The sequence below is a fragment of the Bombina bombina genome, chromosome 5, assembly GCF_027579735.1.
Source record: "Bombina bombina isolate aBomBom1 chromosome 5, aBomBom1.pri, whole genome shotgun sequence".
Taxonomy (NCBI): Eukaryota; Metazoa; Chordata; class Amphibia; order Anura; family Bombinatoridae; genus Bombina; species Bombina bombina.
In genome coordinates, this window is record NC_069503.1 from 776,660,946 (window position 1) to 776,685,061 (window position 24,116).

General features: G+C 37.8%; 1 protein-coding gene across 1 annotated transcript in view; it reads left to right on the plus strand.

Moving 5' to 3' along the window:
* Positions 1-24,116, plus strand: part of FBXO15 (F-box protein 15) — a 644,716-nt gene that overhangs the window by 272,712 nt on the left and 347,888 nt on the right. The window lies entirely within an intron of this gene.

Sequence of the window (24,116 nt, forward strand, 5' to 3'; positions counted from 1 at the left end):
TTGGAACTGAGGCTAGGCCAAACGGTAGAGCCAAAAAACTGGTATTGCTTGTCTAAAAAGAGAATCTCAGACACTAAAAGTGATCTGGATGAATCGGAATATGCAGATACACATCCTGTAAATCTATTGTAGACATATAATGCCCTTGCTAAACAAAAGGCAGGACAGTCCTACAGAAACTGAATGTTGGTATCCTTACATAACGATTCAATATTGACAGATCCAGAACTGATCTGAAGGAATTGACCTTCTTTGGTACAATGAAGAGATAAAATAAAACCCCAGCCCCTGTTCCAGAACTGGAACTGGCATAATTACTCCAGCCAACTCTAGATCTGAAACACATTTCAGAAATGCTGAGCCTTGCTGTGTTAACTGGGACACGGGAAAGAAAAAAATCTCTTAGCAGGAGGCCTTAACTAAAGCCAATTCTGTACCTTTCTGAAACAATGTTCTGAAACCAGAAATTGAGAACGGAATTGATCAAAATTTCTTTGAAGAAAACGTAATCTGCCCCATACCAGCTGAGCTGGAATCAGATCCGCACCTTCATGGGTACTTAGGAGCTAGCTATAGATTTTCTATAAGGCTTGGATATATTCCAAACTGGAAATAGTTTCCAAACTGATACCGCTCCTGAGGATGAAGGATCAGGCTTTTGTTCCTTATTGTGAGAAAAGGAACGAAAATGATTATTAGACCTAAATTTACCTTAGATTTTTTATCCTTTGGTAAAAAAGTTCCCTTCCTTCCAGAAACAGTTGAAATAATAATTTATTACCCTGGAAAGAAAAGGAAAGCAAAGTTGACTTAGAAGACATATCAGCATTCCAAGTTTAATCCATAAAGCTTTTCTAGCTAAAATAGCTAGAGACATATATCTGACATCAACTCTAATGATATCAAAAGATGGTACCACCCATAAAATTAATAGCATGTTATAGAATAATAATAATGCTATAAAATTATAATCTGTTACTTGTTGCGCTAAAGCTTCTAACCAAAAAGTTGAGGCTGCAGCAACATCCGCTAAAAATATAGCAGGTCTAAGAAGATTACCTGAACATAAGTAAGCTTTTCTTAGAAAGGATTCAAATTTCCTATCTAAAGGATCCTTAAATGAATTACTATCTGCCGTAGGAATAGTAGCACATTTAGCAGGAGTAGAGACAGCCCCATAACCTTAGGGATTTTGTCCCAAAAAAACTCTAATCTGTCAGATGGCACAGGATATAATTGCTTAAACGTTTAGAAGGAGTAAAAGAATTACCCAAATTATTCCATTCCCTGGAAATTACTTCATAAATAGCATCAGGGAGATTAAACACTTCTGGAATAACTACAGGAGATTTAAAAACCTTATTTAAACGTTTAGATTTTAGTATCAAGAGGACCAGAATCCTCTATTTCTAATGCAATTAAAACTTCTTTAAATAAAGAACGAATAAATTCCATCTTGAACAAATACAGAGATTTATCAGCATCAACCTCTGAGACAGAAACCTCTGAACCAGAAGAACCATTATCAGTATCAGAATGATGATGTTCATTTAAAAATTCATCTGAAAAAAGAGAAGTTTTAAAAGACTTTTATATGAACTAGAAGGGGAAATAACAGACATAGCCTTCTTAATGGATTTAAAAAATAAAATCTCTTATGTTTATCAGGAACACTCTGAAAAATTAGATGTTGACGGAACAGCAACATGTAATGTAACAGTACTAAAGGAAATTTTATCTGCATTAATAAGTTTGTCATGACATGTAATACAAACAACAGCTGGAGAAACAGATACCAAAAATTATAGCAGATACACTTAGCTTGGTAGCTCCAGCAGTAGACAGCGATTTTCCTGTAGTATCTTCTGACTCAGATGCAACGTGAGACATCTTGCAATATGTAAGAGAAAAAACAACATATAAAGCAAAATTGATCAAATTCCTTAAATGACAGTTTCAGGAATGGGAAAAAAATGCCAAAGAACAAGCTTCTAGCAACCAGAAGCAATGAAAAAATAAGACTTAAATAATGTGGAGACAAAAACGACGCCCTTATTTTTTAGCGCCAAATAAGACGCCCACATTATTTGGCGCCTAAATGCTTTTGGCGCCAAAAATGACGCCACATCCGGAACGCCGACATTTTTGGCGCAAAATAACGTCAAAAAAATGACGCAACTTCCGGCGACACGTATGATGCCGGAAACGGAAAAGAATTTTTGCGCCAAAAAAGTCTGCGCCAAGAATGACGCAATAAAATGAAGCATTTTCAGCCCCCGCGAGCCTAACAGCCCACAGGGAAAAAAAGAGTCAAATTTTTGAATGGTAAGAAAAAATAAATAATTTCAAATGCATTATCCCAAATATGAAACTGACTGTCTGAAAAATAAGGAATGTTGAACATTCTGAGTCAAGGCAAATAAATGTTTGAATACATATATTTAGAACTTTATAAACAAAGTGCCCAACCATAGCTTAGAGTGTCACAGAAAATAAGATTTACTTACCCCAGGACACTCATCTACATGTTTGTAGAAAGCCAAACCAGTACTGAAACGAGAATCAGTAGAGGTAATGGTATATAAGAGTATATCGTCGATCTGAAAAGGGAGGTAAGAGATGAATCTCTACGACCGATAACCGGGCTCCAACTTGCTGCGGAGCGCATATCAACGTAGAATCTAGCACAAACTTACTTCACCACCTCCATCGGAGGCAAAGTTTGTAAAACTGAATTGTGGGTGTGGTGAGGGGTGTATTTATAGGCATTTTAAGGTTTGGGAAACTTTGCCCCTCCTGGTAGGAATGTATGTCCCATACGTCACTAGCTCATGGACTCTTGCTAATTACATGAAAGAAAAGGAGATTTAGAAAACAAAATATGGAGTTCTTATTATCTTTTTGTAAAGGAAGATGCCAACTAAATGATGACAACAGCATGCAGTGGCTGAAAGGAAGGGCCCTGAACTGCCTAAACAATAATTTAAAGGTTAAATGGTAGATTGGTGACTTCCGGAAAGGTCTCATTAGTCTCAAAGTCTGTAGAAAGATGTAAATATTCAGTAGTAAGGTCAAAATGTCCTAAAAAGGAACAGACAATGGACACACACACACAAACTCAAGCTTGCACATACACCCAAGGAAACACCAACAGAGGCAGCCTCAGAAAAAAACACAAAGACATACACACACACACAAAGACACCCACAGAAAACACAGAAAGACATACATACACCCTCACAGAGACACCCACAAAAAATACACACCCTCACAGAGACATCCACAGAAAACACAGACATACATACACACACACACACACACCTTCAGAGACATCCACAGAAAACAGAGACATACACACCCACCCTCACAGAGGCATCCAGAGAAAATACACAAAGACAAACACACACCCACCCTCACAGAGATACCCATAGAAAAAGCTCAAAGACATATGCACACACCCTCACAGACATCCACAGAAAATGCACAAAGACATACACACCCACCCTCACAGAGATACCAACAGAAAAAAATACATACACACTCATAGAGACACAAACCAAAGCACAAAGACATAAACACAGACACCCACAGAAATACTCACAGGAGGAAACATTTATGCACCTTGCATCCCCTAAATCAACAGTGTGTGACATGCATGATAAAAAAAATGCAGAAATTAAGAGATCACTTTTTAAAGAATCATATTTGTAAATGTGCAAACAAAAATAATTCTGTGAATTCAAAATTGTGGGTAGATGGCTAGATGAAGAAAAGTACTTTTAAAAAGTTGACATATGTTTGTTTGATATTTTCCCCAACCAAGAGCACCACTTCAAATATAGTGTACAAATGTTCCCATCTGTCAGCTGTACTTGTGGATTTTGAAAATGCTGTACTCTATATGGTCTTGGTAGAACCATAAGCTGTGGTACTCATACCATTAGATCTGGTTAATTGCAGGATTTAGGCTTGTTGGTATGCATTTCAAAATTAAGTCAGCTGTAGAGTTAACTGAACAGTTTTAAGTTAACCTGTCTCATTTCCAACACTGAGCAATCTTAGTCTGAGAGTATAACATGTTATGCAGATGTAAAAATCTTAGATAAAATGCCTCCTTGTATCTGGAAAGTCCTTGCATAAAGGGGCAGTAAACTGGAATGTAATATATATCATTTGTGTATTGAGAAGGAAACATTTCTGCATGGTTTTAAATATAGAATTTCTACAGCATTGTCAAATAATCATAAATACACTGCTGCTAAAGGACCCCTAGCCCCACCATACAACTACTACCACACTGAAGTTACAATCTTAAATTGCACAAAGAAATAAAAAATATTTGCTAAGTAAGTCCTACCTCCTCTGCAAATGAAAGTGATCTGCCGTCTGACTCAGGCACACACTGTACAAACAAAGTGCCAAGTCTGTCTCACATTGTGCATAGTGGTTTAGTGCACACTCAGAAATCCTCTCAAATGTTAATACTTTACTCCTTGTAATAACATTTCCCATGCTCAATTAGCACTCTGCTGTAGTACCCACTGGTGGCTGCCAAAATTTAAAAAAAAAATGTTTTTTTTTTTTTGTTCTTGCCTCATGGGGCCCCCCCAAGCCCATTGGGCCCCTGACAGGAGTCACCCCTGTCACCCCCTGATGGCGGCCCTGCCCTTAACCACCAATACCCCAGATCGCAAATTTCCCCACACTACTTAACTCCCTAAGAGCAGACCCCTAACCTTACACTATCTAAGTTTCAGAAAATAAAAAACAAAGTCCCATTTAAAAAATATAAAACCCTATGCTAAAATTAAAACCTACTGTAAAAATTGTCCTGAAAAGGGCGTTTAGTAAGGCATTGCCCTAAAGTGGTTAGAGCTTATTTACTTATTTAAAAGTCCCTATTCAAAAACCAAAGTAACCTCCCCCCTAAAAAAAAAATGCCTATCTTTAAAAGACCTTCACTAATAATTGCCCTGAGAAGAAAATTTGGTAGGACATTGCCCTAATGCCCTAATGCCAAATAAAAAAAAAAATCCCTTTTCTAAAAAAAAACTAATCTAAAAATAACCCTTATCCTGGAAAAAAAAAAAAATCCCTTAAAAGGGCATTTGTTAGGGCATAGTCCTAACTCTATTACAGCTCTTTTGTGAATCAAGAATAAGAAATCCCTATTTATAAAAAAAAAAAAGCCTATCCTAAAAAATAAATAAGAAAAAAATTAAAAACCCTATTGTTAAAAAAAAAAAAACAACCCCAAAAAACCCACAAGCTAAACCCTAAAGTTTCTACTCACCCAACATGAATTCGGCTCCTACGTGATCAGCTTCGGTGGTGCTCCTCTTCATCCATGGCGGTGGTCTTCATCCATGGCAGTGCTCCGCTAGGGCTGTCCTCATCCATCCGGTCCTAATCCATCTTCCATCTGATGTTTTTTCTTTTCTTGTTATCTTCTGATCTTCCATCCCCGGTACACACTGAAGCTTGAATGTGAGGTACCCCCTTTTATAGGGATGACCTTGCATTTTTATTGGCCGCGTTTTGAATTCTTAGTCCTATCAGCCAATATAAAAAGCTTTCATTCTATCCCTCTCCCTCTCTGGTATTCCTGTCTTGTCTTTGCCTCTACCGTAGTGAAAATTTGAGGTGCTCCTGCTTTCTTCTCTGGGAGGGGTTTCTTAACCCATTAGTTCTTTTTTGAAAGCTAAGATAAGAAAAGGGTAGAGAGGAGTAGTAATGCTGTATAAAGTCATTTCTCCACAGCCTACTGGTACTGTTGCTGGTACTGGTCCTTAGCCATCTCCTGTTTGTCCTTTTTGTTATACTCCTAAGCAAAATCCTCTGCTGTTTTATTCAGCACTGGATGGGCTCTGAAGGCAGAAAAGCTGCAGCTGGGTAATCTGCAGCTGGGTAAGCACAGTAGAGTTGGGTGTCTGTCAGTTAGGTATGTACACTTACATAGCCCACAGACTATTAGTAGGTACATTTTCTTTCATGTATATCATAGCCAGAGGACATGGAGCTACATGTTAGTACACATATTTTGATTATACAGTATGTTTGTGTTGTGATACTTTATTAAGTATTGTAAAGTTTTCTCAGGACATCATGTGAGAAAAAAACAGGTTACTTTGGAGACAAAATAGGCGACAATATATTTTTATTATAGCATTTTGTAATCACTAAAGCTTCATTACGTGTAATATATTTTTACTTTTCCACTTGGATAACAACTCGCAGCACCACTCTATCTGACCGCACGAGTGTTCACTTTTTTCCTACTGCTCTGCAGAGTTGTGCACTAGCTTTCTTCTTTTTCTCAGAAAGCTGCAGCCATTTTACAGCATGTTTTCTCAGTTCTGTTTACTGCTCTCACTAAGAGAATGTGGTCGTGGATACACAGAATACCAAAAGCAGGGAGTTAGTTATTGACATTTTCCTTCACTATAGGTTAATACTTTTTGAGACATTGCTTACATAGTTGCCAACATTTGAAAAAAATTTCCAGGGACACTTTCCAGCTATCAGTTACCTGTATGAAATTTTTTACCACATCCCCTGCCCTAAAGTCCCACCCACTTTGCCAAAACCAACATAATTAGCATAGTTTAGCCCCGCCTATTTATTATAGTGCAGATTATTTATATATATATGAAACTAAAAGGTATAGAACAAATGAGGGAATATGCACTATAGCCATATTTTAGTGCTACTTAGTAGATCACTATTATAGCTATTGCTGATCAAAAGATTAATTTCTCTATTAGCAGAAAGTAGTTTAGATTTTGACCATTATCTTTACACCTGATTTATTCTTTTGCAAAAGATCATTATCACCCAAATCTGTACAGTGTGTATTAACCCTTCACTAGCAGCAGCTCATTGTCACCCAGATCTGTACAGTGTATATTAACCCTTCACTAGCAGCAGCTCATTGTCACTTAGATATGTACAGTGTGTATTAACCCTTCACTAGCAGCAGCTCATTATTACCCAGATTGTACAGTGTGTATTAACCCTTCACTAGCAGCAGCTCATTATCACCCAGATTGTACAGTGTGTATTAACCCTTCACTAGCAGCAGCTCATTATGATCCAGATCGGTACAGTGTATTAACCCTTCAATAGCAGCAACTCATTATCACCCAGATCTGTACAGTGTGTAGTAACCCTTCACTAGCAGCAGCTCATTGTTACCCAGATATCTACTATGTGTATTAACCCTTCACTAGCAGCAGATCATTGTCACCCAGATCTGTACAGTGTATTACCCATTCACTAGCAGCAGCTCATCACCCAGATCTGTACAGTGTGTATTAACCCTTCACTAGCAGCAGCTCATTGCCACCCAGATATGTACAGTGTGTATTAACCCTTCACTAGCAGCAGATCATTATCACCCAGATCTGTACAGTGTGTATTAACCCTTCACTAGCAGCAGCTCATTATCACCCAGATCTGTACAGTGTGTAGTAACCCTTCACTAGCAGCAGCTCATTGTTACCCAGATATCTACAATGTGTATTAACCCTTCACTAGCAGCAGATCATTGTCACCCAGATCTGTACAGTGTATTACCCATTCACTAGCAGCAGCTCATTATCACCCAGATCTGTACAGTGTGTATTAACCCTTCACTAGCAGCAGCTCATTGCCACCCAGATATGTACAGTGTGTATTAACCCTTCACTAGCAGCAAATCATTGTCACCCAGATCTGTACAGTGTGTATTAACCCTTCACTAGCAGCAGATCATTGTCACCCAGATCTGTACAGAGTGTATTAACCATTCACTAGCAGCAGCTCATTGTCACCCAGATCTGTACAGTGTATTAACTCTTCACTAGCAGCAGCTCATTATCACCCAGATCTGTACAGTGTGTATTAACCCTTCACTAGCAGCAGCTCATTGTCATCCAGTTCTGTACAATGTGTATTATTAACCATTCACTAGCAGCAGCTCAATGTCACCCAGATCTGTACAGTGTATTAACCCTTCACTAGCAGCAGCTCACTGTCACCAGATCAGAGAGCTAACTACTAAAATGTCATACAGCTTGCAGCACTCAGCTGTGATTAAAAAACAGTGACAACAGGAGTGGGCAGTACACAATAGTGCAATACTGATAAACCCCCAAAGCTCATACTATCTCACTGTCCTCTAAATTAACTGAGTTATTCACTCACATCACTACAGCTGCTAAATACCCTGCACAAACAGATCTTAGCACCAATTTCACATTATTTGTCCATGGTGATTGATAAATGATCCATAGATCATCTGTGTGAAGAATGTTTGATCTGAATCAGAAGCAGGAAGTTCCCCACGGCAAGAAGCTCTGTAGACAAGCAGCTAGAAATTCAGTTTCCTGCTATGCTTCACTTTGACAGTGACACCTGCTCGTGGAACTCGGAATTGCAGCAAAATTTTTTTTTTTTTTTTTTAAATAACACAGGGAAGAGTGCAGGGACAATCCGGGACAATTAAATGGCAAGGACAGGGTCCCAAATTCCAGGACTGTCCCGGGAAAAACGGGACTGTTGGCAACTATGTGCCTATTTGTCTTCTTTTGCTTGTCTCTCATGCTTTTATTACAAGTGACTGGTTATTGCTACCACATGCTTGCAGTAGCAACGCTCAGAGAATTATCCAGAGATCTGATTTTCTAAAAGTGCCCCAATTGCCCTCAAAATAAAGTATTTTATTTTTTAATAGGGAAAAAAAATTAGCATTTTTTTTCCATAAAAAAATACAGCATGGAGCAGTTTCTAGGGATAAAATGTAGTTCATGTGTGGTTATATTGGGGTCTATGGGAACTGTGTGTTGCATGTAAATGATATATGTATATGCGTAGATACATATATATTTATGTGTTAACATGTGTATTGTGCCCCTTTTTTTAAGAGTATTTTTTTAAAAAACAGGCACATATTCATTAAACTTTACATTCACTTTAAGTAGATGAAAACATGAAAAAGCATATGTATGCAATATTTATATTAAATAAAGTGTTATACTATGTATTTACTGTAAATATTCCAATGTTCTGCACATAGCAGAATATGTTCTATGTATTTATAAATATATCTGTTAATTTATGTCCACGTTTAATTTGAAGGTTGATCAACTGAAATCCGTTACAGTCAGCTTGCTCACAGCTACAGTCAATTTCCAACCCATCTGAGTTCAGTGTAAGGAACAGTTAGGTCAGATTAATGCAGTATCAGTTACTCTTCCTTTTACAAGGTTTTATATGAGGCCTCTTCGTCAATGGTGCAACAATTACACTAATCTATCTCAAAGGATCCTATTGTATTCTTCGCTGAGACATTCTCTGTCCTGGTGGATAGATTACCAATCTATTTTTCTGGGGGCATCCTTTATTTGCACAATTTGGAGAAAAATGTTTACCTACAAAAATCTCTTGGATTGGGGTTCGGTTTGGGGGTCCAGGAGAGGGCAGGAAGTTTAGTTTCCTCTAGAGGCGAGGTTTCCAATAATTATCCTTGAATTCTGACCTAATCTATAGGTCCCTTCAGAGCTGGCGTCTTTTGAAAATGAGCAACTTATCTGAGTTTTTAATCAGACAATGTTACAGCTTAAGCTTTTATCATTTATTAAGGGGGCACTTGCAATTCCTTAGTAATAAAGGAAGTCTCAATGTATTTTTTTTTTTTTTGGACACAGAAAGTGTTCTATATAATTTTCAGAATTTTTCATCCTGTGAAGAATCACTAAGTAGTAGATTTCCTCAGTTGACAATTCCTTTCACTGATACAATCTCAACCATCAGGTAGTTTTCCAACTCGGGGCTAGATTACGAGCGGAGCACTAACTATTGAGCGTCAGCGATAAGGGGTATATTGCGTCTCTTTGCACTCATTCGAAATAGCATGTAAATTACGAGTTGAAAGTAAATGCTTTGTTTGAGTGCAATCAAGTTTAACATGCCTTGGGTTAGCGCTACTTCAGTGTTCTGGTTAGGGATAGTCTTGTCAAAATTAAACTTTCATGATTCAGATAGGGCATACAATTTTCCAATTTACTTTTTTCATCAAATTTGCTTTGGTCTTGTATTCTTTGTTGAAAGCTAAACCTAGGTAGGCTTGTATGCTAATTTTTTAAGCCCTTGAAGGCCGCCTTTTATCTCAGTGCATTTTGACAGTTTTTCACAGTTAGACAGCATTAGCTCATGTGTACCATATAGATAACACTGTGCTCCCTCCACTGGAATTAGCACTGATTGGCTAAAGTGTAAGTCTGTAAAAAGAACTGAAATAAGGGGGCAGTCTGCAGAGGCTTAGATGCAAGGAAATGACAGAAGTAAACATATTAATATAACCATGTTGGTTATGTAAAACTACGGAATGGGTAATAAAGGGATTATCTATCGTTTTAAACAATAAAATTTTTGGATTAGACTGTCCCTTTAACCTTTACGGGAGAGAAATAAATTGCCAAGAAACATCAAAAATACCTTTAAAAGTACGGTTACACTCATAATAAAACTGTCTGATAAGAATTATTTAATAAAAATTGCATTGAAAAGTTAAAAGGGCAGTTATAAAATATGTCTCAGGTGTTACAAAATGGCACGCAAAGGGCTTTAACATAGATACATACATGTCTAAATATGTGTATGTATGTGTAAATATATATAATATATATATATATATATATATATGAAACTATAAAGAGAAAAAGGACTCCTGTATTCCAGCAACAGACTATAACTCATAAATGATAAATATTGCCATAGGTAAAAAAAAATGAGAGAAAAACAGGATAGTACATTAATAAAAGGATAATGTATTTAAATTATTGCAACATCACATCAAAACTTTGTATCAAAGCATAACAACCCTTGTATACAGATATTCTGGAACCAGTCCTTTATAGAAGTCCTTATCTGGATCTATAAAAGAAAGAAAACATCTCAACGGATGTATATTTGTAATCCACATTGGAAATTAGAAAGTTCGTGAAGGCACAGCTCTATGCCGAAATTTCTTACAAACAGGTTACTTCTGAACAAGTTACTTCCCACTTTTATGCTCTCAATGCTCCCTTTAATTCACTTTAACATAGCAGTACATGCCTGATGGATCACTATGTGACCATAGTGACATGAGATTTTTCAAACAATGCAGCACGAGTCAAGCTTGATTTACCTGTTGTCAGGCGGCCATAGATCATCTGTGCATTACCTGCTCTCCATCCATCCAAGTGAAGTTTTTCCGGTTTCCGGAACGGACATTATCTGTAATACTTGGTCAGATTTTACCACTCGTTAATGTAAAGGCCCTTTAGTGACAAGCACGCCTTTGGTGGCACCGATATGACAATATACAGAAAATTTGATGCAGAGTGAAAAAGTCAGTGGTGTTTAGCTGCAGGCACCACCGACAATCAGCTACGCGCGTTTCAACCGTGCTTCATACGGGCTTCTTCCGACTGTGTATGATTGGAGTATTACCTCCATAGATTTTAAACAGGATACTCCGCCTTCTTTTTCCTCCTCCTAGGATTTTAGAGCCCCCGGTGAAATATGTAACATATTACTTATTCACAATGTTGCTATGTTTAATACATTTGTTCAAAATTAACAATCCTAAATTACTATATATTGTCTATTTATTCTTCTTTAAGAATTTAGATTGTGCGCTGCGAAGTATAAGGGACTGCTTTCATTTACTGTGGAAAGTTTTAGAAAATCAAATTAAAAAAGCACCCTATTTACATTGGAGATTATTTAGGTAAAATAATTATTAATGGGATAATTTTAATTCCTAATATTGTAAGTGATCTATTCATTTTTTATATGTATCAATCTCCCAAAAACTAACCAAAATTTATTTCCTCATTTAAACCTGAGCGTCTTAAACTTTTTGTGTTGAATATCCACTTACTCTCTCTACGTCAAAGAATCTGATCTAAATTATCTTCTCTACCTTTTAAGTCAACAAGTTCCAAACCTCTGAACCGTAAAAGGTTTTTATTACTTGCATGATGCTCCATAAAATGCCTAGCAACGCTGCTATTTTTAATGCATTTCTTTTTAATATCACGTTTATGCTCTTTTATTCTTTTTTTGAGTTCTCTGTATGGTTTCCCAATGTTATACATTGGACAGTTACATGATACCTTGTACATTTACAAGTGATTTTTCCCTTCACTGTATGAAATGAACCAAATTTATCACAGAAAGTTTTCCCTGTTAGCATATTGTTGCAGACTGAGCAATGTGTACATTTAAAATTTCCATCTTTATTTCTGTTCCTTAGCCAATTTCCCACAGCCGTTGTTTTAACATGACTATGACCTAGCATATCTTTCAAATTCGGGGCTCTTTTAGGTGTCATTAAAGGAGTATTTCCAACAAATTTGGCTATAGATTGATTAATTAGTAAAACATGCCAATGTTTATTCAGGGTTGCACGAATGTCTTGCCATTTATTATTATATGTGTCTATGAATCTTATTAAAGAACCATCTTCTGATTTAACATTTTCATTATATAAAATAACTTCTCTGTTTATTTTTTGTTTTATCAAAGGCATTTTTTAAACAGATTCATTAAATCTCTCTTTCAAGCTGTTTGTGGCTGTCTTAAATTGATTGAAATCTGTACAATTCCTTATATGCCTCAAATATTGGCCATATGGAATATTTTGAATACATTTTTTGGGATGGTGACTATCAAAGGATAGTAGTACATTTCCTGCAGTCTCCTTACGATATGTAGCCATTTTTAATTCATTATTTACATTCATGATTCGCAGGTCCAAGAATGTAATTTCTTCTGTACCATAATTGTAAGTGAATTTCAAATTTTGATCATTATTATTTAGTCGATGCATAAATTAAATTATTCTCATCTCAGTTTCCTCTCAAAGGAGGAACACATCATCGAGGAATCTCAACCATAAAGCAATTAATGCATTAAATGTCTAATCACAATTCAGAATACAGTCATGCTCCTACTTTCCCAGGTAGAGGAAAGCAAATGTAGGGGCACAACAAGTCCGCATTGCTGTACCCAAAATTTGTTCATAATATTTGTCTTTAAAAACAAAATAATTATGTTTCAAAATGAATGACAGCAGTTCCAAAACAAAATCAGTATGCTTATTGTATTCTTGACCTCTCTGTATCAAAAAGAATTTGCTTGCCTCTACTCCTTTATCGTGGAGTATACTGGAATAAAGCGCCTCAACATCAATTGCCACTAAGATCGTTTTTGAAGTGATTGTAATACCATTTTATTTTTTCAGTACATCAAGGGTATCTTTAACATAAGATGGGAGACTAAGTAGACGTGGTCTAAGACAAAAGTCCACATATTGGGAGATTCTTTTTGTTAAGGATCCCATTCCCAAAATTATAGGGCGTCCTGGAGGGGGGAATTTCTTTTTGTGTAGTTTTGGTAAGGTATAGAAAGTAGCCGTTATAGGATATTTCACATAGAGAAAGTCAAATTCTCTTTGGTTTATAAGACCTTCATCCTTTGTCCTAATTAATATTTTTAACAGATCATCACCATATTGTCTTGAGGGGTTGAAACGTAGTATTTTATATTGGTTTAGATCTTTTAACCCCTTGAGTGCTAACGACGGCTCTTAGCCGTCACAGAGTTTCCCACTCTGGTGCTAACGATGGCTCAGAGCCATCGCTAGCACTTTCCCACCTTGAGGGAGATCTAGGGGCTCCCACCTGCTCCTACCCCAGCGATCAGGCCTGCATAGTGACAGGCATAGCCGGGGCTTCACGTTTTTCGCAGTGACATCACTGTGCAACTTTATTAAAAATTTACAATACAAAGTATAGGGAAAGGGGGCATGCTGCTTAGAAGCCTGTATCTCAGGCATCTAAGCAGCTACAGACCCTCAAGACCCACTGTTGGAAAGGTAGTCGCCTAACCTTTCCAACGTTGTAGGTCTTGGGGATCTGGAAAAAAGTACTAAAGTTTAAAAATTTTTTAAAAAAAAAACTTAAATCACCTTAGCACCCAGGCGGGAAAGTGCTTAGCATTCAAAAGGTTAATTATCTGTGACATTCATCAATATAGTCACTGGTATTTAAAACAACTACGTTTCCCCCCTTGTCAGATGGCTTTATGGTGATTTCAGTGTCATCTTTTAGTTCTTTATGAGCTTGTCTTTGATTTTTAGTGAGATTGTCTCAGTATTTAATAAATAAATGTCCCTTTCTACCAATTTGACAAAATTATGTATCAGTGCTATGCTAGAGAGAGCTGGCATGTATTTTGACTTGCTTTGAAAATCACTAAATCCTATAGAACTTTCTTCAGTCATGACAGATACCTGATCATTACTTTCCTCTGCCAATTCTTCCAAAGTTTTAAGACTCTCCGGTTTATTTTCAAATGCTTTTTTCAAAACAATTTTTCCTGCAAAAAAGATGAAGGTCTTTAACCAAATCAAACTTGTCAATCCTATTTGTTGGTGAAAATGTTAAACCTTTCTCTAAAATTTCAACCTGCGAGGCTGTCAGGGTTTTGATTGATACATTTACCACATTGATTGTTAAGTGTTTTTCTTCCTCCTCTGTCTCAGGAGGTACATCCGTCTGTTTCTTGGGTCTGTGTTTCTTCCCCCGTTACCTACATTTGTGGGTCTGTGTCCTAAAAAACGTTTTTGTTGGTCTCTCTTTTACTTGTCTTATTTTCATCCCCACTTGACACCAGTTTCTGAACCACTATATGCATATTCGTAAATTTTGTTATCCTGATAATCTGACCAATCACATTGGTATTTCTTTTTCTTCCTAAATTTTATTGAATCTTAAATTTTTCTTAGTTCTTTTTTTTGTAAATCCCATTAATCGCTCATATTAATCTTTTCCTTTCCAAACTTCCACATCATTTTTAGCTGTTGTTAAATCACTTTCGCCTAGATTACTAGTCTTGCGTTAGCCTTAAAAAGCAGCGTTGAGGGGTCCCAACGCTGCTTTTTAACGCCCGCTGGTATTAAGAGTCTGGCAGGTACAGGTGTACCACTCACTTTTTTCCCCGCGATTTTCGCACACCGCAAATCCCTTTACGTCAATTGTGTATCCTATCTTTTTAATGGGATTTTCCTAACGCCGGTATTACGATTGCTTGAAAAAGTGAGCGGTAGACCCTCTCCTGTCCAGACTCCTTCCGCATTTAAAAGTCAGTAGTTAAGAGTTTTATGGGCTAACGCTGTAACATAAAACTCTTAACTAAAGTGCTAACACCCATAAACTACCTATTAACCCCTAAACCGAGCCCCCCCCCACATCGCAAACACTTAAATAAATTATTTAACCCCTAATCTGCCGACCTGACCTCGCCGCCACTGTAATAAATATATTAACCCCTAAACCACCATACTCCCGCCTCGCAAACACTAGTTAAATTTTATTAACCCCTAATCTGCCGTCCCTAACATCGCAGACACCTATCTACATTTATTAACCCCTAATCTGCCGCCCCCAACGTCGCCGCTACTATATTAAATTTATTAACCCCTAAATCTAAACCTAAGTCTAACCCCCCTAACTTAAATATAATTTAATTAAAACAAAATAAAATTACTACAATTAAATAAATTAATACTATTTAAAACTACGTACCTATAAAATAACCCCTAAGCTAGCTACAATATAACTAATAGTTACATTGTAGCTAGCTTAGGATTTATATTTATTTTACAGGCAACTTTGTATTTATTTTAACTAGGTGGAATAGTTATTAAATAGTTATTAACTATTTAATAGCTACCTAGTTAAAATAAGTACAAATTTACCTGTAAAATAAATCCTAACCTAAATTACAATTCCACCTAACACTACACTATCATTAAATTAATTACATAAACTAACTACAATTAAATTAAATAAACTAAAGTAAAAAAAACACAAAATTACAGAAAATAAAAAAATAATTACAATTTTTTAAGCTAATTACACCTACTCTAATCCCCCTAGTAAAATAAAAAAGCCCCCCAAAATAATAAAATTCCCTACCCTATACTAAATTACAAATAGCACTTAAAAGGGCCTTTTGCGGGGCATTGCCCCAAAGTAATCAACTCTTTTACCTGTAAAAAAAACTACCAAACAGACCTTTTTTCTTACCTTAAGGACAAAATCAAACATAGTGTGCCCGGTACAAACAGGAAAGGCCAGTACACATGGTCAGAGAATTTAATAAAAAATCAATGTGCCAGCACAACTAGTATAACATATGAGGGTCTATACAAAGGGTCCCAACGCTGCTTTTTAACGCCCGCTGGTATTAAGAGTCTGGCAGGTACAGGTGTACCACTCACTTTTTTCCCCGCGATTTTCGCACACCGCAAATCCCTTTACGTCAATTGTGTATCCTATCTTTTTAATGGGATTTTCCTAACGCCGGTATTACGATTGCTTGAAAAAGTGAGCGGTAGACCCTCTCCTGTCCAGACTCCTTCCGCATTTAAAAGTCAGTAGTTAAGAGTTTTATGGGCTAACGCCGTAACATAAAACTCTTAACTAAAGTGCTAACACCCATAAACTACCTATTAACCCCTAAACCGAGCCCCCCCCACATCGCAAACACTTAAATAAATTATTTAACCCCTAATCTGCCGACCTGACCTCGCCGCCACTGTAATAAATATATTAACCCCTAAACCGCCATACTCCCGCCTCGCAAACACTAGTTAAATTTTATTAACCCCTAATCTGCCGTCCCTAACATCGCAGACACCTATCTACATTTATTAACCCCTAATCTGCCGCCCCCAACGTCGCCGCTACTATATTAAATTTATTAACCCCTAAATCTAAACCTAAGTCTAACCCCCCTAACTTAAATATAATTTAATTAAAACAAAACAAAATAAAATTACTACAATTAAATAAATTAATACTATTTAAAACTACTTACCTATAAAATAACCCCTAAGCTAGCTACAATATAACTAATAGTTACATTGTAGCTAGCTTAGGATTTATATTTATTTTACAGGCAACTTTGTATTTATTTTAACTAGGTGGAATAGTTATTAAATAGTTATTAACTATTTAATAGCTACCTAGTTAAAATAAGTACAAATTTACCTGTAAAATAAATCCTAACCTAAATTACAATTCCACCTAACACTACACTATCATTAAATTAATTACATAAACTAACTACAATTAAATTAAATAAACTAAAGTAAAAAAAACACAAAAAAACACAAAATTACAGAAAATAAAAAAATAATTACAATTTTTTAAGATAATTACACCTACTCTAATCCCCCTAGTAAAATAAAAAAGCCCCCCAAAATAATAAAATTCCCTACCCTATACTAAATTACAAATAGCCCTTAAAAGGGCCTTTTGCGGGGCATTGCCCCAAAGTAATCAACTCTTTTACCTGTAAAAAAAAAAAAGACAATACCCCCCCAACATTAAAACCCACCACCCACACACCCAACCCTACTCAAAAACCCAACCCAAACCTAACACTACCCCCTTGAAGATCACCCTATCTTGAGAAGTCTTCACCCAGCCGGGCACAAGTGGACCTCCAGAGGGGCAGAAGTCTTCATCCGATCCGGCCAGAAGAGGGACATCCAGACCGGCAGAAGTCTTCATCCAGGTGGCATCTTCTATCTTCTTCCATCCGGAGCGGAGCGGGTCCATCTTGAAGACATCAGACGCGGAGCATTCTCTTCCATCCGACACCGACTGAAGAATGAAGGTTCCTTTAAGTGACGTCATCCAAGATGGCGTCCCTTCAATTCCTATTGGCTGATAGAATCCTATCAGCCAATCGGAATTAAGGTAGGAAAAATCCTATTGGCTGATGCAATCAGCCAATAGAATTGAAGTTCAATCCTATTGGCTGTTCTAATCAGCCAATAGGTGAAGACAGCTCAAGGTAGGGTGATCTTAAAGGGGGTAATTCATCCAGTTTATTGAGCATTGGAGGCATAATCATATAATTTCTTTTGAAAATTAACTAAAAGGGGATTATCCAAATTTGCACCTGGTCTGTTTTTTATTCTGAGGCCTCTAGGAATCATTTTGGCTTCCACATACTTTTCCAAACTGGATATTTCCTATTTTAATTTCTGCTCTTTGAATAGCTTTTTTTTCCTTATAATCTTTAAATGATTTGTATATATTTGGATTTTGAGAATTAATTGTACTATTACTACCCTGATCTGAGGGGGTAGAGAATGTTTCGTCAACATCATATTTCCATTCGCTATCGCTTAGTTCAGCCATCCCTTAAATTCACAGCAACCACAATCCGTTCTTATTACAAAACTACCAAACAGACCTTTTTTCTTACCTTAAGGACAAAATCAAACATAGTGTGCCCGGTACAAACAGGAAAGGCCAGTACACATGGTCAGAGAATTTAATAAAAAATCAATGTGCCAGCACAACTAGTATAACATATGAGGGTCTATACAAAAAACATAGTGTTCCTGTATAGGATACACTTTCTTGTAGTGCACGGTAGGGGTCTATATCATATATGAAACTATAAAGAGAGAAAGGACCCCTATATTCCAGCAACAGACTATAATTTATAAATGATTAACATTGCCATAGGGGAACAAAGAGAGAAAAACAGGGAAGTACATTAATAACTGGATAATGTATTTAAATTATTGCAACATCACATCAAAACTCTCCATCGAAGCATAACAACCCTTGTATACAGCTATTCTGGAACCATTCCTTTATTTAAGTCATTTATATGGATCCATATAAGAAAGAAAACACCTCATCGGATGTATATTTGTAATCCACATTGGAATTTAGAAAGTTCGTGCAGGCACAGCTCTATGCCGAAATTTCTTACAAACAGGTTATTTCTGAACAAGTTACTTCCCACTTTTATGCTCTCTACGCTCCCTTTAATTCACTTTCTTTAACATAGCAGTACATGCCTGATGGATCACTATGTGACTGTAGTGACAGGAGATTTTTCAAACAATGCAGCATGAGTCAAGCTTGATTTACCTGTTGTGAAATATCCTATAACGGCTACTTTCTATAGCTTACCAAAGCCACACAAAAAGAAATTCCCCCCTCCAGGACGCCCTATAATTTTGGGCATGGGATGCTTAACAGAAAGAATCTCCCAATATGTGGTCTTTTGTCTTAGACCACGTCTACTTAGTCTCCCATCTTGTGTTAAAGATACCCTTGATGTACTGAAAAAATAAAATGGTATTACAATCACTTCAAAAACGATCTTAGTGGCAATTGATGTTGAGGCGCTTTATTCCAGTATACCCCACGATAAAGGGGTAGTGGCAAACAATTTTTTTTGATACAGAGAAGTCAAGAATACAATAAGCATACTGATTATGTTTTGGAGCTGCTGTCATTCATTTTGAAACATATATATATTTTTTTTTTTTAAAGAGAAATGTTATGAACAAATTTTTGATACAGCAATGGGGACTTGTTGTGCCCCTACATTTGCTTCCCTCTACATGGGAAAGTGGGAGCATGACTGTATTCTGAATTGTGATGAGACATTTAATGCATCAATTGCTTTATGGTTGAGATTCATTGATGATGTAAATTCACTTACAATTACAGGGAGTGCAGAATTATTAGGCAAGTTATATTTTTGAGGATTAATTTTATTATTGAACAACAACCATGTTCTCAATGAACCCAAAAAACTCATTAATATCAAAGCTGAATAGTTTTGGAAGTAGTTTTTAGTTTGTTTTTAGTTATAGCTATTTTAGGGGGATATCTGTGTGTGCAGGTGACTATTACTGTGCATAATTATTAGGCAACTTAACAAAAAACAAATATATACCCATTTCAATGATTTATTTTTACCAGTGAAACCAATATAACATCTCAACATTCACAAATATACATTTCTGACATTCAAAAACAAAACAAAAACAAATCAGTGACCAATATAGCCACCTTTCTTTGCAAGGACACTCAAAAGCCTGCCATCCATGGATTCTGTCAGTGTTTTGATCTGTTCACCATCAACATTGCGTGCAGCAGCAACCACAGCCTCCCAGACACTGTTCAGAGAGGTGTACTGTTTTCCCTCCTTGTAAATCTCACATTTGATGATGGACCACAGGTTCTCAATGGGGTTCAGATCAGGTGAACAAGGAGGCCATGTCATTAGATTTTCTTCTTTTATACCCTTTTTTGCCAGCCACGCTGTGGAGTACTTGGACGCGTGTGATGGAGCATTGTCCTGCATGAAAATCATGTTTTTCTTGAAGGATGCAGACTTCTTCCTATACCACTGCTTGAAGAAGGTGTCTTCCAGAAACTGGCAGTAGGACTGGGAGTTGAGCTTGACTCCATCCTCAACCCGAAAAGGCCCCACAAGCTCATCTTTGATGATACCAGCCCAAACCAGTACTCCACCTCCACCTTGCTAGCGTCTGAGTCGGACTGGAGCTCTCTGCCCTTTACCAATCCAGCCACGGGCCCATCCATCTGGCCCATCAAGACTCACTCTCATTTCATCAGTCCATAAAACCTTAGAAAAATCAGTCTTGAGATATTTCTTGGCCCAGTCTTGATGTTTCAGCTTGTGTGTCTTGTTCAGTGGTGGTCGTCTTTCAGCCTTTCTTACCTTGGCCATGTCTCTGAGTATTGCACACCTTGTGCTTTTGGGCACTCCAGTGATGTTGCAGCTCTGAAATATGGCCAAACTGGTGGCAAGTGGCATCTTGGCAGCTGCACGCTTGACTTTTCTCAGTTCATGGGCAGTTATTTTGCGCCTTGGTTTTTCCACACGCTTCTTGCGACCCTGTTGACTATTTTGAATGAAACGCTTGATTGTTCGATGATCACGCTTCAGAAGCTTTGCAATTTTAAGAGTGCTGCATCCCTCTGCAAGATATCTCACTATTTTTTGACTTTTCTGAGCCTGTCAAGTCCTTCTTTTGACCCATTTTGCCAAAGGAAAGGAAGTTGCCTAATAATTATGCACACCTGATATAGGGTGTTGATGTCATTAGACCACACCCCTTCTCATTACAGAGATGCACATCACCTAATATGCTTAATTGGTAGTAGGCTTTCGAGCCTATACAGCTTGGAGTAAGACAACATGCATAAAGAGGATGATGTGGTCAAAATACTCATTTGCCTAATAATTCTGCACACAGTGTATAGTACAGAAGAAATAACTTTCTCCAACATTGGTGTGTCCGGTCCACGGCGTCATCCATAACTTGTGGGAATATTCTCTTCCCCAACAGGAAACGGCAAAGACCACAGCAAAAGCTGTCCATATAGTCCCTCCTAGGCTCCGCCCACCCCAGTCATTCTCTTTGCCGTTGCACAGGCAGCATCTCCACGGAGATGGTGAAGAGTATGTGGTGTTTAGTTGTAGTTTTTTTTATTCTACTATCAAGAGTTTGTTATTTTAAAATAGTGCTGGTATGTACTATTTACTCTGAAACAGAAAAGGATGAAGAGTTCTGTTTGTGAGAGGAATATGATTTTAGCAGCAGTAACTAAAATCGTTTGCTGTTTCCACATAGGACTGTTGAGATGAAATAACTTCAGTTGGGGGAAACAGTTAGCAGACTTTTCTGCTTAAGATATGACTAGCCATATTTCTAACAAGACTGTGTAATGCTGGAAGGCTGTCATTTCCACTCATGGGGACTGGTAAGCCATTTTCTTAGTCTCAAACAGAATAAAGGGCTTAATATGGGCTATAAAACTGGTAGACACTTTTATGGGCAAGATCGATTGCTTTATTTGGGCATTTTATACAGCTTGATGTTGAAATTCACACTTATAAACTTTGGGGAACGTTTTTTTACGTCAGGCACTGGTTTAGACACCTTTCCAGTCAGGAAGGGCCTTCCCTGTAGTAGGCTGAGCCTCATTTTCGCGCCATTATTGCGCAGTTACTTTTGAGAGCAGGACATGCAGCTGCATGTGTGTGGGTCTGAAAGTAGTTGAAAAGGTTCCTAGAAGGCTTCATTTGGTATCGTATTCCCCCCTGGGTTTGGTAAAGTCGCAGCAAAGGCTGTAGCTGGGACTGTAGAGGGGTTAAATCTGTAACCGGCTCCGGTTTCCTCATTTTAAGGGTTAAAGGTCTGAAATTTGGGGTGCAATGCTTTGAATGCTTTAAGACACTGTGGTGAAAATTTGGTTAAATTTGAACAATTCCTTCATAGTTTTTCACATATTCAGTAATAAAGTGTGCCCTTTTTAAAATTTAAAGAGACAGTAACGGTTTTGTTTTAAAACGGTTTTTGTACTTTATTGACAAGTTTAAGCCTGTTTAACATGTCTGTGCCTTCAGATAAACTATGTTCTGTATGTATGGAAGCCAATGTGTCTCCCCCTTCAAAATTGTGTGATAATTGTGCCATAGCGTCCAAACAAAGTAAGGACAGTACTGCCACAGATAGTAAAGTTGCCCAAAATGATTCATCAGATGAAGGGAGTAGACATAGTTCTACATCATCTCCTTCTGTGTCTACACCAGTTTTGCCCACGCAGGAGACCCCTAGTACTTCTAGCGCGCCAATGCTTGTTACTATGCAACAATTGACGGCAGTAATGGATAACTCTATAGCAAATATTTTATCCAAAATGCCTGCATTTCAGAGAAAGCGTGATTGCTCTGTTTTAAACATTGTAGAGCAGGAGGGCACTGATGATAATTGCTCTGTCATACCCTCACACCAATCTGAAGTGGCCATGAGGGAGGTTTTGTCAGATGGGGAAATTTCAGATTCAGGTAGAATTTCTCAACAGGCAGAACCTGATGTTGTGACATTTAAATTTAAATTAGAGCATCTCCGCACACTGCTTAAGGAGGTATTATCTACTCTGGATGATTGTGACAACCTGGTCATTCCAGAAAAATTGTGCAAGATGGACAAGTTCTTAGAGGTTCCGGTGCACCCCGACACTTTTCCTATACCCAAGCGGTTGGCGGACATAGTGAATAAGGAGTGGGAGAAGCCCGGCATACCTTTTGTCCCCCCTCCTATATTTAAGAAATTATTTCCTATGGTCGACCCCAGAAAGGACTTATGGCAGACAGTCCCTAAGGTCGAGGGGGCAGTTTCTACACTAGCCAAGCGCACTACTATTCCTATCGAGGATAATTGTGCTTTCAAAGATCCTATGGATAAAAAATTGGAGGGTTTGCTTAAAAAGATTTTTGTACAGCAAGGTTACCTCCTGCAACCTATTTCGTGCATTATTCCTGTCACTACAGCAGCGTGGTTCTGGTTCGAGGAACTAGAAAAGTCGCTCAGTAGAGAGACTCCGTATGAGGAGGTTATGGACAGAGTTCACGCACTTAAGTTAGCTAATTCCTTTATTTTAGATGCCGCTTTGCAGTTAGCTAGATTAGCGGCGAAAAATTCTGGGTTTGCAATTGTGGCGCGCAGAGCGCTTTGGCTAAAGTCTTGGTCAGCGGATGTATCTTCCAAGACAAAATTGCTTAATATCACCTTCAAGGGTACAACTCTTTTTGGGCCAGAATTGAAAGAGATTATCTCAGACATCACTGGGGGTAAGGGCCACGCCCTCCCACAAGATAGGCCTTTCAAAGTCAAGAATAAGTCTAATTTTCGTTCCTTTCGCAATTTCAGGAACGGACCGGCCTCCAACTCTGCAGCCTCTAGACAAGAGGGTGATGCTTCGCAAACCAAACCAGCTTGGAAACCGATGCAAGGCTGGAACAAGGGTAAGCAGGCCAAGAAGCCTGCTGCTGCTAACAAAACAGCATGAAGGAGTAGCCCCCGATCCGGGACCGGATCTAGTAGGGGGCAGACTCTCTCTTCGCTCAGGCTTGGGCAAGAGATGTTCAGGATCCCTGGGCACTAGAAATAGTTTCTCAGGGTTATCTTCTGGAATTCAAGGAACTACCCCCAAGGGGAAGGTTCCACATGTCTCACTTATCTTCAAACCAAATAAAGAGACAGGCATTCTTACATTGTGTAGAAGACCTGTTAAAAATGGGAGTGATACACCCAGTTCCGACCGTGGAACAAGGAATGGGGTTTTACTCAAATCTGTTTGTAGTTCCCAAAAAAGAGGGAACTTTCAGACCAATTCTGGATTTAAAGATCCTAAACAAATTTCTCAGAGTGCCATCGTTCAAAA